Consider the following 15,871-nt stretch of genomic DNA (forward strand, 5'->3'; position numbering starts at 1 on the left):
CATGTTTGTTTGAAATGGAGGAAAGAATGGGAGGAGTAATTCTTTTAGTAATTAGGGCAACACTTTTGCCTATTGGGCCTCCTCTTTGGGCCAAAGAATTTATTTAACAAGATGGTCTCCTAGTATTAATTCTTTGGGCCGAGAATTTAGAGGAAATGGGAATTTTGGGCTTTGAAGTATAAGAAATAAAATGAACCTTATCTCTTAGTTGTGAATTAATATTTCTTAAAATATGTGAAGCCTTTAAATAATTAATCTTACGATAAAGTAATGTCTTGCCCTCCTAAATTAATTAATTAAATTTCTTGAAAATAAGAATGTATGGATTTAATGAACCCTCTTCCCAAATAATTATTTAATTATCTTAAGGTGTCTCATAAAATAGAGGTCCACTTTCCTTGAGTGGAAAGAAGTAATCTTGATCGAACCCCGAACGTAGGACACATACTCCATGTAGGATCATGTCATGTCATGCACCTTATGTATGTTCATAAAGCTAATTTTTAAATCATTATACTCTTTCAAGAAGGGCGTGTTCGCGGGGTTTGATTTCCAAGGCAAAGCGTTGTAGCATTTCTTTCGGAAGCTTTGAGGTGGGCTTTATATCCAACACATTAAGTGTGGATAAAATTATCAAATATATGAAATGATTTTTGTTTGATAAAATTGCACTTACTTTTTTTAAATGTTATCGTGCCATAAATTATTTGTTTTATGATGCCTATCTGCTTGGCGATGCCAAAGGAATGAATGAATGAAACGAATTCGGCTCCAATAGGACCAAGATCCTATTCGAGTTAATGTGCACGAAGGAATGGACCGTGAGTCATCGTAAGGGTTGGCCGGTCAATGTGATCGTGGAAGGTGGCCACCTTCCCGACACGGAATGAGCCATCAGATATGGCGGATGGATGGAATGAACCATCAGATATGGCGGATGGATGGAATGAACTTAGCTTGATCAAGCGAACTTTATGAAAATGAATTTAGTAAGCTCGGGCCTTTAAGAAAACCCCCGTGCGTTACTGTGATGGCATGATAATAACTTTTTCTTATATGTGTATCTTTCGGCAATGTGTTCACTGAGTACCCCGTACTCAGCCCTGCATGTATTTCTAAATGTGCAGGTTGAGCAAGTGATGAAATGGTGGCTGAGTGGAGTTGGTGGTCGTATTATCTCTTTTGTAGGATTTTCGTGGCATGTGTCTTCATACACATGGCCACATGGTTACAACTCCTTCCGCTGTGCTTTTGTCGTAGTATTTTGTAATAGATGGGTCATAGGAAAAACGACCAGTAACGAGTGATCTGTGATAAACATTCTTTCAAATTTCTCATGATCTTTGTTGTCTCGTGAACATCTCTCATCTTATGAAGAAATATTTATGTCTTATCATGAATTCTTTCATTCCCTTTCTACCCCCTCTTCTTAATTCCCTCCCCTGGTCACGATTTACCGAGTAATGCTATCCTTAGCAAAGCGCGGTCGTGACATCTAGTACCTTGTAGTTGAAGTATTCATTACCTATTTCATTTAACTAACTCATCATCCAGTATTAATACTATCTCCGTCCCAAGGAAACGACCCCTTCCTTGAGTGGCACGTGATTTTATGCAGTTTTATTTTATGCATTATGTAGAAAGAATAAAGTAAGAAAAAATAAATAAAATAGAAATAAATAAATTTCTATTTTTAATAATAGGTCATTTTAGATGTGACAAACTAAAAATAAAAATGAGCCATTTTATATAGGACGGAAGGAGTACATTACTTTGATCAAATAAAAAGTTCTTATTTTTCATACGTCCACAGTCCACTTGGAAATTTTAATTAAGTTTTGAAATGGTTATAAGTTCTTCAGACCGGCGATTAAGGCCGCCTAAAGTCATTTTCTCACTTTTCTTGATAAATTTGAAGAGAGGAAGAATGGAAAATGTTGTAGTTGTGATTATTAATGATGATATGCCATCATAAGATATGTTTAATATTTCTCGCCTTTCCAAAATTGATTCTACCTTTGCAACAATAGAAATTGAAAAACAATTTCAAATTTGATTAGTTGTAGAATAGCTAATTAGAAGCCTTTTTTGTTTTTGGTTTTTATAAAACACCACTAGCCATGCATTCAAAAGTCAAAACAAATCAAAGAGAGCTTGTTTGTTTGGCATGATTTTGCTTTGGGAAAGAAAATTTTGGCTCGTGATTTTTAAATTTCTGTATCTGTTTATTTTTATATCGGACAAGAAATTACTCAAAATCCTAAAAGGTAAATTAATGGTGCAAATTTTCAGCATTCTTATATCATAACATTTCTTAGATATCTTTTTCCTAAAGAGTTCCGGAACTTTTATATATTAGGTATATAGTACTCACATCCCTCCACAAAAAATAGGATTACTATTATTTATAAACGATTCATATTTTAATACTCCTACAAATTACTTAGCATATATAAATATGAGAGAATGAAAAAATAGGTAATGTAATGAGAAAGTTTTCATAAATAGAAAATGATAACTAATTTTGATGAATAGAAATAAAAAAAAAATGAGAATAATTTTTACGGATGAAAAAGTATTATTTTACAATAAACTAGACTAATAACAATTACGATAATTATTATTTTTTCGACTAATAATTTAAATTACTCCTTTAATTAACATCCACTCTATTAATTAATTGAATTTGACTATAAGATCAATATTTTACCAGTTTTCTTTTATATATTCTGAAACACATGATAATTAAGTAATGTATATGAAGAAAAATCGTATTCTTCAATACATCAGAATAGGATAACTCACACTGACATAAGTCCAGTGAAAACAGCAGAATAAGGAAGGACATACTTACACCAATTTAGAACAAACATGTCTCAAATTAGATATAATAATTTAATTCTATAACAACGAGGGACGATTATATTATGAAATTTTAAAGTGAAATAATAATGTTGGATGATATCGGATTAGAAATAAAATTCCAAAGAAAACAAATGTACTGCTTCTCCAAAAAAGTATATAGATCTAAACATATACTGGTATGATTCTGCTTATCTTTACTTTACTCATAATGCTATTTCATATCTATGAATATGACCGAATATTCTACTATTCGAATGAAGTGCATGAAAATTATGAAATATTTATTTTAAAGCATATACATTTGTCATTTAAATAATTTAAACAAAAACACCCAGCTGCAAACCTCTTTTTGTTTACGACGATTGATTTATTTCTATACATTTTCTTGATTAAATCTCGAGTCGACATTTAATTTAATTGCGGAAGTATTAGTTAAATCAGTAGATATATATATAGTCAACTTTTAAGATTCACAACTGTAGCATATCTTTATTTATAATCAATATTGCATATCATTTTGTGTGGACTGCGTGTGGCCACTCACACGATCCTTTTTCTTTTGGGTACAATTATATTAGCTGAATAAGACTTGAGAGAGCAGTACAAAATGAATTGAATGCACGTGACGCTCATGGTCTCGGTTGAAAATGATTTATGAGTAACGACAATGAAAATTGATGAGACCAAAATTACAAAAAATTACAACCACATAGTTTATTTTCGATTTACACGTTGAGTTTTAACTTATCTCGAAAAATTTAATATGGCTAATGGAGTGGCTATCGACGTCAATTCATGCTCTTGTATTACGTTATAAGAATGAAACGAAGATAAACTCATGAAAGAGCTCGTGAGTTGAGACTCACTTCCAACGCATGTGGACTATTCGAAACAACAATTGTGGAGCATTGATTAGCCGTGAAAACGACGAGACGAGACAAGGGGCAATTACTTCACCCTAACGTGCAACATTCACTGATATATTTGGTTGGGCTCAAGTCACCTAATCAGGGTGGATGTGTATTAAAAGTGACAGAAATCGATTTATAGGTTATTAAAATTAAAGTTGCAGAAACCCTAATTTCTTAAACTCAAACCATGCAATGGAAAATCTACTCTCATGGCGTGGTACACTGCTCACAAAATTTGATATGAAATCTTGGTTGTCAATGTTCTCTATTATTACTTGGACTGTTTGGGATATCGGGGGAATAAGTATGTTTTCCGAGGCCTCAACCCGAAATGGGAGTTTGAGAAAAAAATGTTATTTTGGCGCCTCGGCATGTGGACTCGGGGTTGGTGTCACGATTTTCCCTTCTCGGGCGGACAAAGTTTTGATAATTTGGAGGAAGTCATGAAGTGGGCAGGTTCTTGTCAACCTGAGGCTAGGTGGTTAGCTTTTCGTGGCCTTCTTTACAGTGGTTTTACGGCTCCTATCGCTTGTCGTAGTTTCTTTTCTAGCTTTGATTGGGGAGGAGTTTGTTGCTCCCTTTGTTGCTGTTTTCGTTTTGTTTCTGTTGATACATAGTCCACAGGTCGCTTCTCTTGGCTCAAGCATTTTGAATAATAAAAAAATAAAATAAAATTAGAATGAATTTTTATTTTGTTATTAAAATCATTCCGTTATTGAGTAATTCAAACTAGGTAGTGGAGCCTTTATGAGGTTATTTTATTTTTATTATATATCGAGGTACTACAATATGACTAGCTGGAAATGGTAAGATTCTTTAATTATGATTAAATATGCACCTCGATTCGTGGCACGTTCACCTCCTTAATTAAGGTCTATATCGTCTCATTTTATTTATAAATAATTGAAATTGATTTTGTCTTAATGTGACATCGCATAAAACGTGGGCGTTATAAAACAAATTAGATTTAATTATTGCTTCCAAAAAGTGACATCCAATGTAACAGGTTAAAATAGACTATTTCATTTCAATGTGTGGAATGTCTTTTCTTGATAAAAATGATAGTGATAAGCTCTCTATCTTTTTAGTGTCATAATATAGTATTTGTTCCTCTTTCTTCTTCAACAAATTTCCTAATGCAACAAAGTGAATTATGGTGCTGCAATTCATTCCATCTTCGTGCAATGTAGCTGGTCATATGTTTGCGTTCGGTGCATACTTTAAATTTTTACATAATGTTTCTTGTACATATTTTAGTTTTAAAATAAAAGCTAATAATACACTGTACATTACCAACTGAAACTTTAAAATAAAAGCTAATAATACACTGTACATTACCAACTGAAACTGAACTACATAGAGATTACTAGCTACTTGAAATTAAGTTTGTTCAAACACTACAAAAATCTATCTTGCTCTTTTCATTACATAGGAACACAAAAATATAGACAGAATTACTTGTGTTGAATTTTTTTGAAAAATAACCATAATTTAGGAGAAAAAATTCAATGGTCACGGCATATCAAATGGCAGTGTGACGTAGTATGCCCCGCTAATAACTTTTTGACATGTGGATTTATAATGGCCCCACTAAATACATTCATTTCTTTATAAACATGGATATTATTATTAAATTTGGAAACTATTCAAAAATTTAGAAGTTGCTATAGTAACTTATACTCACTTCTAATTTTGTACTATGAATTATAAATTGTTTCGTCCTTTTTAGTTATATGAATTTAAAATAAAATACATGAAATATTAGTATATTTCCTGTATATTTATTTTTAGAATTTACTCATTATATTAGACAGATGAGTACCTAATATAAGTAGTTTTCAGATCATTTACTAATTATTATATTAGCTACCTTTATATTTAATGGAGTATAATTATTCATACATGTAAAATGGTAAAATAATGCTATAAGAATGAATTTACATAATCACTCATAATTTCGGAAATCACTGCTATTTGACAAGGAAAAAAAAAGAAAATAAGAAATTTAAGTTATCAATAAAACAAAACATATTAACCATAATGAAATCATAAATTACGTTAACTATGGGAAATTATGAATGACTTATAGTTTCATTCTAATATATTATTTTACCATATATTATTTATAAATAATTATACTACTCCGTATTAAATATAATCGTAGCTAATAATAGTAAGTAAATGACATGAAAATTAATCTTGTTATATTAAATCTTTGTCCGTCTATAAACAAAATATAATCTATATAAATTTCATGTACAGAGTATTTTAATTTGTTAAATTCATGTTCTTATTGATAACTAAAAGGCTGAAACAATCTATAAGTCATGGTGCAAGAAATTTGGTCAAAAAAAACGTAAAGTATATTAAGTTATAAATATAGGAACTCCTAGATTATTTTAGATAGTTTCCAAATTTCATAATAATACCTATTTTTGTAAAGAAATTAATGTATTTAGTGAAGTCTATATAAATCCACGTGTCAAAAAATTATTTGTGGGGCATACCACGTCATACTGTCATTTGGTATACCGTGACCACTGAATTTTTTCTAATAATTTAGGGCTTAAAAGAAAATATCTCTAAATTTAGGTAAAATTATTTTAATCTTTTGATTTCAAGAATGTTTTCATTTGCATCCTCTAATTTGAATTGGGATGATAGACATGAGGATTTTTAAAAGCGTTTGTGGTATAATTAGAAACACAAATTAACATCCTTAATTACATTAAAAATGTTATTTGTCGTTTTTATTTATAGAGAAAGTTTTCATTGATTTAATAACATCGCAAAAGATTTTAATATAGTAAATATATAAGATATATTACATTGCAAAAGTGTCTAATTATACGCCACACATATACTTGATTAGTACACGTGGAAATCGCTACCAATAGAACGTAAGTTGAGCCTGTTATTGAGATTTCATGAATTGATGATATTATTTCTAATATATTTTAATGCAACAATTATATGTATGTACACACATATATAGTATATTATCATTACCGAAAGTGATGCAGTTAAAATAATCTGACAATGTGACATACCAATAGAAAATCTTTAATGAAAGTGATTTAGTTGAAATAATAAAATTGAAAAATATAATAATCTGATGAACTATTTTTATATGGTGACTAAATCATACAAGGTGGCAATTCCAGGATGGTAGACCAATAAATTTAAAACTTGGAACTGATTAGGTAATGCCGATAGTACTGATTTGATACAGATACGATCTTTGATATCAAAACTAATTATAGTCACATTTTATATTAATTATCTACAATTGATTATTAGCCATATCTAAATTATGACGTTTAGTCGGTGTATGGATTTTTTAAAATAGAAGAATAATACTTCCATTGTTCCAATTAAATTGAGTCGTACTTATAACCTTTTTGGATATCCCAACTAAATTAAATAATTTCTTTTTGATAAAAAATAAGATATTCAATCACTCTTACTTTATTTCATCAACTATTTTATTCTCTTTTCATCTTTCATAATTCATTTATTTTTTCTACTCCTATTTCTTAATATAATTTCTTAATTTTCATGCCCAAATTTTTTGGTAAATTATATTTTAGCTTCAGTATTATTTATTCTCTGAAAAAAAACTTCAGTATTTTAGATTGAATATAACTACCATTTGTCGTGATTAATGTCAGAAAAGGACTCACTACTTTTCCGCATAAAATAAAGAGTGAACTACATAAATGGTACCTGATCTTTCACTTTCGCACATAAATGGTACCTGATCTTTGTTTTATATCGGCTTTGGTACCCTGTGACAAAAATAACCTCAGGTACCAAACATGTGATTTTTTTTGTTATGGAGGATATTTTTAGAAATTTCAATTAAATAGTACCCAATATGTGATTATTTTTTCTTCCTTTCTTTTTTAGTTTCTTCTTCATTCTTTTTTGTTCATTTTCTTCTTTTTTTTAGTATCTTATCTTTCTTTTTTCTCTCTTTTTTTCTCCTTAGTTTATATTTGTTCTTCTTTCTTTTTTCTTTTATCTTCTTTTTCTTCTTTTACTTCTTTCCTTTTAGTTTTTTATACATACATCAATTGCATTCATAATATAAATCAAGAACAAAATGTCTAATTAAATTAATTATTTAAATTAATTAAATCAATTGAATTTTTTTTATTAAATTACTTTATACTCATTTTAAGATTGAAATACCTAACTAAAAATATTCAACTCTTTATAGCATTATGAATACCATTCACAATTATTATTACATAATATTATATGATTCATAATTTATATGATTATACTATAATTATTTATTAATTACTAGTAGTTTTTAGTATTATAACAATAATATTTTTATAATAATTAAATATAATTATAACTATAATTATAATTAACTACTATATTTGAATGATATTAAAAACAAATTAATTATTAATTTATAACATTAAAATAATAATATTAATATTGATTAATAATAATAGTATAAAGAGTGAGGAGAATGAGAGAAGATATTAAAATATCACTTTTGGTACTAATTTTATGTATACCTAAAATATCCTTTATGGCATAAATGAGAAAATGCATTTGTTTAGAGGACATTTTGGGAAGAAAATTGCATCAGGTACCAAAAATGTGATTTGTAGGTACCAAAGTATAAAATAAAGGTCAAGTATTATTTACGTGCGAAAGTGAAAGATCATGTACCATTTATGTAGTTCACTCTAAAATAAATAATCTTGGCTGATTTTCGCCCACATAAAATCGACAATTTAACAAATCAGTATATATATGGACAATCTCAGTGACCACATAAATAAAAATAATTATTCCAATACTATTTCCTCTTGCCCATAAATATAATTTTATTTTTCCATTTTAGTCTTGATCTACAAAAATAGCTTCTTTCTGTATTTGATAAATATTTTTTCTCTTATAAAAATGGATCTTCATTCTCCACTAATAATATTTCAATAATTTTTTCTTTCTATATCTCTCATTTTTACCAAATTCGCATTAAAATCTGTGTCATCACCAAAGTCTATATTTTTATGGGACGAAGGGAGTATATTCTATTTGCAAATCAAAAAAGTTGTACGTTGATTGAAAATAAATATTGCAATAATTATATTAAAGTTAAACGATTTATTTACGAGACTCTAATCTCATGCATTATTCACTTACTATTTAATTAAACTAACAGACATAGTTTTGAAAACGTCTCTTTATTGAGTACTATGTGAGATTTCATAAAAAAAATTTGTTTCATTATTTATATTAAGTTCTTAATAAGCATGATGAAAGCTGTCAATTTTATGGATTCGGCCAGCTCTTCTAATTTTGTGGGACAAATAATAGAAGTGGTACAGATTTTGTATTTTAATTTTAATTTTAAATTATTTTGCTTGTCATCAAACCATTTAGGTCAATTTATTATTTGTTTTACTATAACTTTGTTGGCTCTTGATATATACTCCCTCTGTCCTATTAAAAATGAAACATTTTCCTTTTTTCGTTGTCCCATTAAAAATGAAACGTTTCCTAAAATGGAAATAACCCTATCTCTACTTTTTCATCTCTCTTATTTTATTCTTTTTTCATTAACTCACAAAACAACATTATATAAAATTCCGTGCCGATTTCTAAATGTTTCATTTAAGTGGGACGGAGGGAGTATACATCGAGTGTCTTGTTAAATGATTTCTAGAATTAAATGTTGACATGTTTTCAATTATAGGAGGCTGAAGTTTTGATGATTTTAGAAGAAATAATTGACTTAATGGACCATGTATTCGACAGGTTTTTTCCTATTTTGGTCCAGTGTACAATTAAGTTTATCAAAATAGGAAACAATTCATATTGCTAATTTACCCATTTTTTTGTATCATTCAAATTACTAAATACTCACCACATTCCCATATTTATTGAGTCATTTATCTTTTAAACAAAAATTAATTCTTATTTTTCCTCTTATATACTTTATTTTCTTATATTTTATTTTTGCTTTTTTCATACTAGTAAATTCATTGTGTCCTCAATTAACTCATTAAACATATTTTCTTAACTATTGTGTCAAATAAAATGTCTCACTTAAGCTTGGCCGGAAGGAGTAGTATTTTAGTAACTCTATGTATAATTCAGTTTACAAAATAGACTCCTTAATAGCAACACATTACCTTGTAGTGTGGTTTTGCACCCTAACATATGTACTGCACAAATGGAGCCAAATTTAATATTGAGAGGGTCTTCTATCTTGTCTCGATAAATATATGAATGGTTTACATGCATTGGGAGAAAATGAAGATTACCAAACGACAAAGAATTAATTATTGGTTTGGAGTACTATTTTGTACAAAGAATTAATTATTGGAGGTAAATTCGAATAACTGAAGTAAACTTGTAGCAATATGTAATTTTTTGAATTCCTTCATTGAATGATCCAACACACAAATAGTTCTTCTCTTTTACTTATCTTTTGTATGCTACCACACATGCAAAATATAAGGGGTTAATTGTAAACGAATTTCAGTTTTAAGTTTCAACACATTCGATTGATTATACAATAATTACATTATTTTTCGTTAGATACCTCTAATTATACAATATTTTTTTATCGTCTTCCCAATCTTCCTCAGCAGCCATTGTTTTAACTTTTAAGGGCATCCACAATGGGGCGGATTATACGATGCCCTAAGCCCCGCCCTATGCACCGCCACATCAGCATTTTATCCTCCGCCCCTTCCACCTGCAATGGGCGGACTATAGTCCGCCCTAAGCTCCGCCCTAAGCATTTTATTTATTATTTGAATATTTATACACTACAAAAATTCATAAATCCTATTTTTTATGTTTGCAAATATATTAATTAGCAAGAATAAAAATATAAAAACACCACAAATTAAAGGCATATCCTATTGTCAGTATTTATTTTTTATTTTTTATATTTTATGCTTGCAAATATGGAAATCGTCGGAATTCATTATTGAATTTAGAGAGAAATTGAGATGGGGAAGAAAGTGGAGTGAAAGGTGTGAAATGAAGTAAAAAATTGGTGATATATATAGAAGAAAATACAAAAAAAAATTTAAAAAAAATAAAAAATGTATGCATAGTCCGACCTATAGTCCGCCGCCCCTGCAATGGGGCGGACTATAGGTCGGACTATGCAAAAATGTATGCATAGTCCGCGGACGATGCATAGTCCGCGGACTAAGGAGTGTGCTTAGGGCGGGTTGCTGCAGTGGCGGACTAAGGGGCGGACGATGCATCGTCTGTCGCATCGTCCGCCCCATCGTGGATGTCCTAAGCTTTCCTATGTAGTTTTATATTTCAGCCCCTCCTTCCCATTAAATCTATGTCAATTTTAACTTCAAAAGCATTAATTCGGTGAGGGCTAAAGATAATATCTAAAATTTTTGAAATTTTTTAAGTAGATATTTTTTTTAAATGTTGGGAGCCTAGGGTTTCTCATTCCTTGTTTTTGTGTCGCCATTGGGGGTACTTATATAAATTGTCATAAACTATTTATTTTTTAAAATTTTGGGCACGATATGAACCATTGCGGCTTTAATGCTAATTCTTTAGTAGTATAATATATTTGTGTTGAAAACTTGGTCATATCACACTAGTCATGTACAGTAAAAATTGATTTGAGATTTGATTTTTTTTTTTTTTGGTTTGTTTAATTTGTGGTAGTTTGGATATTTAATTATTATAATATGTATAATTTGTACTACTACTACTACTATATTAAATGTCAATAATTCAAGTAATTAATTTTAGTCATGTATAACTTGAGAGTTCTATTAGAAGATCAATAATTTGATAACTATGATCTAATTTTTCCTATTCAATTTTGGAGTAACATACAATAATAAAAAGCTTGAGAGGGATGTTTAAACTACATTAATTTGCTACTTTCATATCTCACTTTTGGTTACTCAATTAATCTATAGTATTCACTACTTCACCAAATAATCATCCCACAGTTCATGATATCCACACTGATACTGATCATCCCAATAATGCAGAAAAACAAATGATGATATCTTGCTTTTCACAAAGGTCAAGGTCCAATTTTATTACCAACTTTCCATATCTAAGAATTACTAAAAGCTTCACTTGCCCCATGTTCACATCAAAATGCACATGGAAGAATTCTTTGTTTTTTATGGGCTTAATCAAGAAATTAGATAGTTAGACTATATTTTACTAGTATATAGCAAATTGAATGAAGAATCTAGATTATAAAATGTGTAAACCAACTGCTAAAAAGATCCAACCATCATGGCAACAACTATTAAACCATAAAGAAACACAACTTTATTACTGATTAAATTGTTAATTGGCGTCACTACATCATAATCACCTCAATTATTCACGCTGTCGTAAATTTTATAATACGAACCAAGTTGGTCGTGCACTCCGAGGCTGCTATGTTTAAAAAATATAAATATTGCTTGAATTATAATACTCCCTCCGTCCATAAAAATAGGGTGCATTTACCATTTTTAGTCATCCACAAAAAATAGAGCACATTTATTTATGAAAAGTTTTCAACAAATAATAACCCTACGCATCATTTCACTAATGCTATTTCTCACTTACTTTTTCTCATTCTCTCTTATTTTTTTCCCTTCTCACTTATTTTACCAATCCTTCATTAAAACCCGTGTTATACACCAATTGCCCTATTTTTCCGGACGGAGGGAATAGTATATTTTAACTTTACTGTGTAACCGGAGCAGCCGGTAGCCGGGAGAAGACCACGTGCAACGTGCATGCAACAATTATTTGTCAAAACGGATTAAAGAAAATGGGCCGGGCCGGGCAGAAAGGTGGCCCATGTGACGTGATCGATCGATGGATGTCAGTACTCTCAAATCTCAATACACTCCTAATGCATGGGAGTTACAAGTAGACAACATCACGTGATGCAAAGGGGCCTGCTTATTCTTTCCAATATAGGTAATAGTAAATTTTTATAAAATCTTGTTAAATCTGTCATTACACTCTGACGCCGGAAAATGGACTGTAGACAATTTTTACAAAATCAATAGTTTGTGATTCACAAAAATATTTTATAAAATCAAGTTGGTTCTAGTGGCAATATAACTTATAAATTAGAATCAAACTTATATTACCCAGAATTTAATCAGCAAGGGGGAATAAAAATAAGATATATAAGTATAAAAAAACTCAAACAAATATTCTCTAATAAGTCAAAATAAAAATTTAATCAGCAAGGGGGAATAAAAATAAGATATATAAGTATAAAAAAACTCAAACAAATATTCTCTAATAAGTCAAAATAAAAAAGAGTAATGATAAACAACCAAATTTTATACAACCAAAATAAGGTAATATTAATATTTGATGTATTAATTGAATAGTTTGCTGAAAAAATATATTCTGGCAATTTGACAAGCCGTGTCAGTTTTCACTTTTCAGAGTCCTAAATTGGATTAGTACAATTGATACAAAACCAATATTCATATTTTGATATATCCAGTAAAATTCAGGATAATAATATTATATAATAAAATATTGCTGTTTGTTTAAATTTGAACAAACAGTTAGCAAATTCAGGAGTACTACTTGTATTTGTTTGCGTGTGAAGACTATTCATTAATTGGTCAATAATGAAACTCAGGACTCCTATTATATGTATTTTTCTAAATTGAGGATCAACCCGAGCCCAAGCCCATGAAATTTCAAGATTAGACTCGGTCCTATTAACACTATTTATTACATCCAAATTTTAACTTAATTTTGATTTTTTTATTCTAATGATTTCTATTCATTTAAATTTCAAAAAATAATTACAACACTTGGACATGCATATTTCTTTAATAGATATTATTAGTGTTATATGTACTTCTAAAATCATGTAGTAACAATTATATTACGAACTAAAGCGAATAAAATAAATCAAAACCATCTAATTATAACTATTTCAACCTATATTGTTTAATAAAATATAAAAATACATAAAATATATTCATGCAGGATACACATAAAATATATCTTGCATTTAATAAAATTTATAAAGCAAGATATACAAAAATATATCCTGCATTTTACAAATCTCAACATCGAGGGGAAAGTCTCATACCGGTCGAAACTCTACAATCTAAGGCCGATATATGGTTGATTACAACGAGCTTCAAGATTAGTCTCGGATGCTATCTTTAGTTTATTAAAAATTTATTCTTTATTGAAGAGTCTTGAATCAATAATAGGCTTCTAAGTATTGATTTACTTTTCAAGTTGAGTAGGAACTAGGAATCTTAGTGTAATTCCTATAAATACTTGCTTGAGATTAGAGAGGAGTATCTATGAGAAATCAAGTACTATTACAAACAGTGGAAGAGCTGTTGGCCTCGACTCATGAGGAGCGTCTTCAAATTTAATTCGTAAAATTCTAATTCCAATTCAATTCTGATTTTGTGTACCGAACTGACCCTAACAGATTTGTAGATTATTGTAATAAGGATATTTGTCTCATAAACTACGTACAGTTGCTATAACCTAAAGGCTTAAATGAGTAAACCAACCTTTTAGAAATATTCTTTAATTTATGGTAGAACCCCTAATCTCTTAGACACCAACCTTATGGTAGGAACCCTAATATCTTAGAAACACAATGTAGTCGTCGAAATGAGTATTTATCAAAATTATTATGCATCAATCATCTCTTATCAATTAGATTGAATTTTTTTAATCGAAGTAGTTGTCATTTTTTATAATTCATCTGTTCATTCATAGTTGAAGCACTTTTTTAGGCACGTAGTTTATGAATTGAATATTCAATGAATTAAAAAAAGAAAAATATCAGAGAAAATAAAATAGAAAATTGAATAAAATAAAAAGAGAGAATGATGTATGAAAGAAATAGTAGGAGTTTTTCAAAATGAAAAATAATTCAACTATGAAAAAACAAATAAGTTTTTATTATGTGTTGAAGTACAAATAATACTAATTGGAATTGGTAAGATTCTTTAATTATGATTAAATATGCGCCTCGATTCGTGGCACGTTCACCTCTGGTAGGTCTAAATCGTTTCATTTTCTTTATATATAATTGAAGTTTATTTTTCTTAATTGATGCGATATCGAAAAAACGTGCGGGTTATAAAACAAAAATAGATATAATTATTGCTTTAGAAAATGTCATTTTCTTAATTGAGATTAAAATAATTAGAGTTCTTCTTTCACAAATTTAACAATGTAACAAATTTGAAAGTTACATAGTGGCAAATTAAGCCAAGAAGTCTCTCCTACCATTAGGCTGAAATTTCAGTGTGCTGTTGAGACGTGATGATAATATTTCTCATATTTTCTTCTGATACATTGAATATTGTTTAATTATTTTGAATCAAGCTTAAAAATAATATAAAACATAGTTATAATTTTTATATCATTTTGTTGCTATAATATAAATAACTAATTTATAATTTAATTGAATTGAATTTAAAATTTAAAAATAATATGTATATATACCGTTTATGTATATTCATCCCTATTCATATACTAATATATCATCATCACCAAAAGTGATGTAGTTAAAATAATCTGACCATGTGACATACATATATAAACAATCTTTAATCTAAATTTTTTAACTGAAATACTGGCGACTAAATCATATCATGTGACAATTCCCCAGCATTGTTGGACCAGTGGATTTAAAGCTGGGGTCTGTATAAACTCATTACCGACACTAATTTGATAGATGCGATCTTCGATATCAAACTTATACTCGAACTTAATATTATTTGTCTACAATCGATTACTAGACATATCTAAATTATGACGCTTTTGTCGGCAAAATGATCTTTTTAAAAATAATATTTCTTTTGTCCCAACTAACTTGAGTAAATTTTTAGACACGATGATTAAGAAATTATGTTGAAAACTAGGAGATACGAATAAAATAGGAAAGATAAAAAAAAAAGTAAAGTAAATGAATAAAGTAAGAGTGGTTGGATATTTGTTTTTTTTCAAAAAAAAAAGTAAATGACTCAACTTATTGAAACATTCCAAAAACAAATACGACTCAATTTAGTTGAGACGAATGAAGTATTACATTTTATATTTTATTTACAATA

The sequence above is a fragment of the Salvia hispanica genome, chromosome 1 (assembly GCF_029641045.1).
Source record: "Salvia hispanica isolate PSC_SH4W2 chromosome 1, Shi_PSC_v1, whole genome shotgun sequence".
In the NCBI taxonomy this organism is placed as follows: Eukaryota; Viridiplantae; Streptophyta; class Magnoliopsida; order Lamiales; family Lamiaceae; genus Salvia; species Salvia hispanica.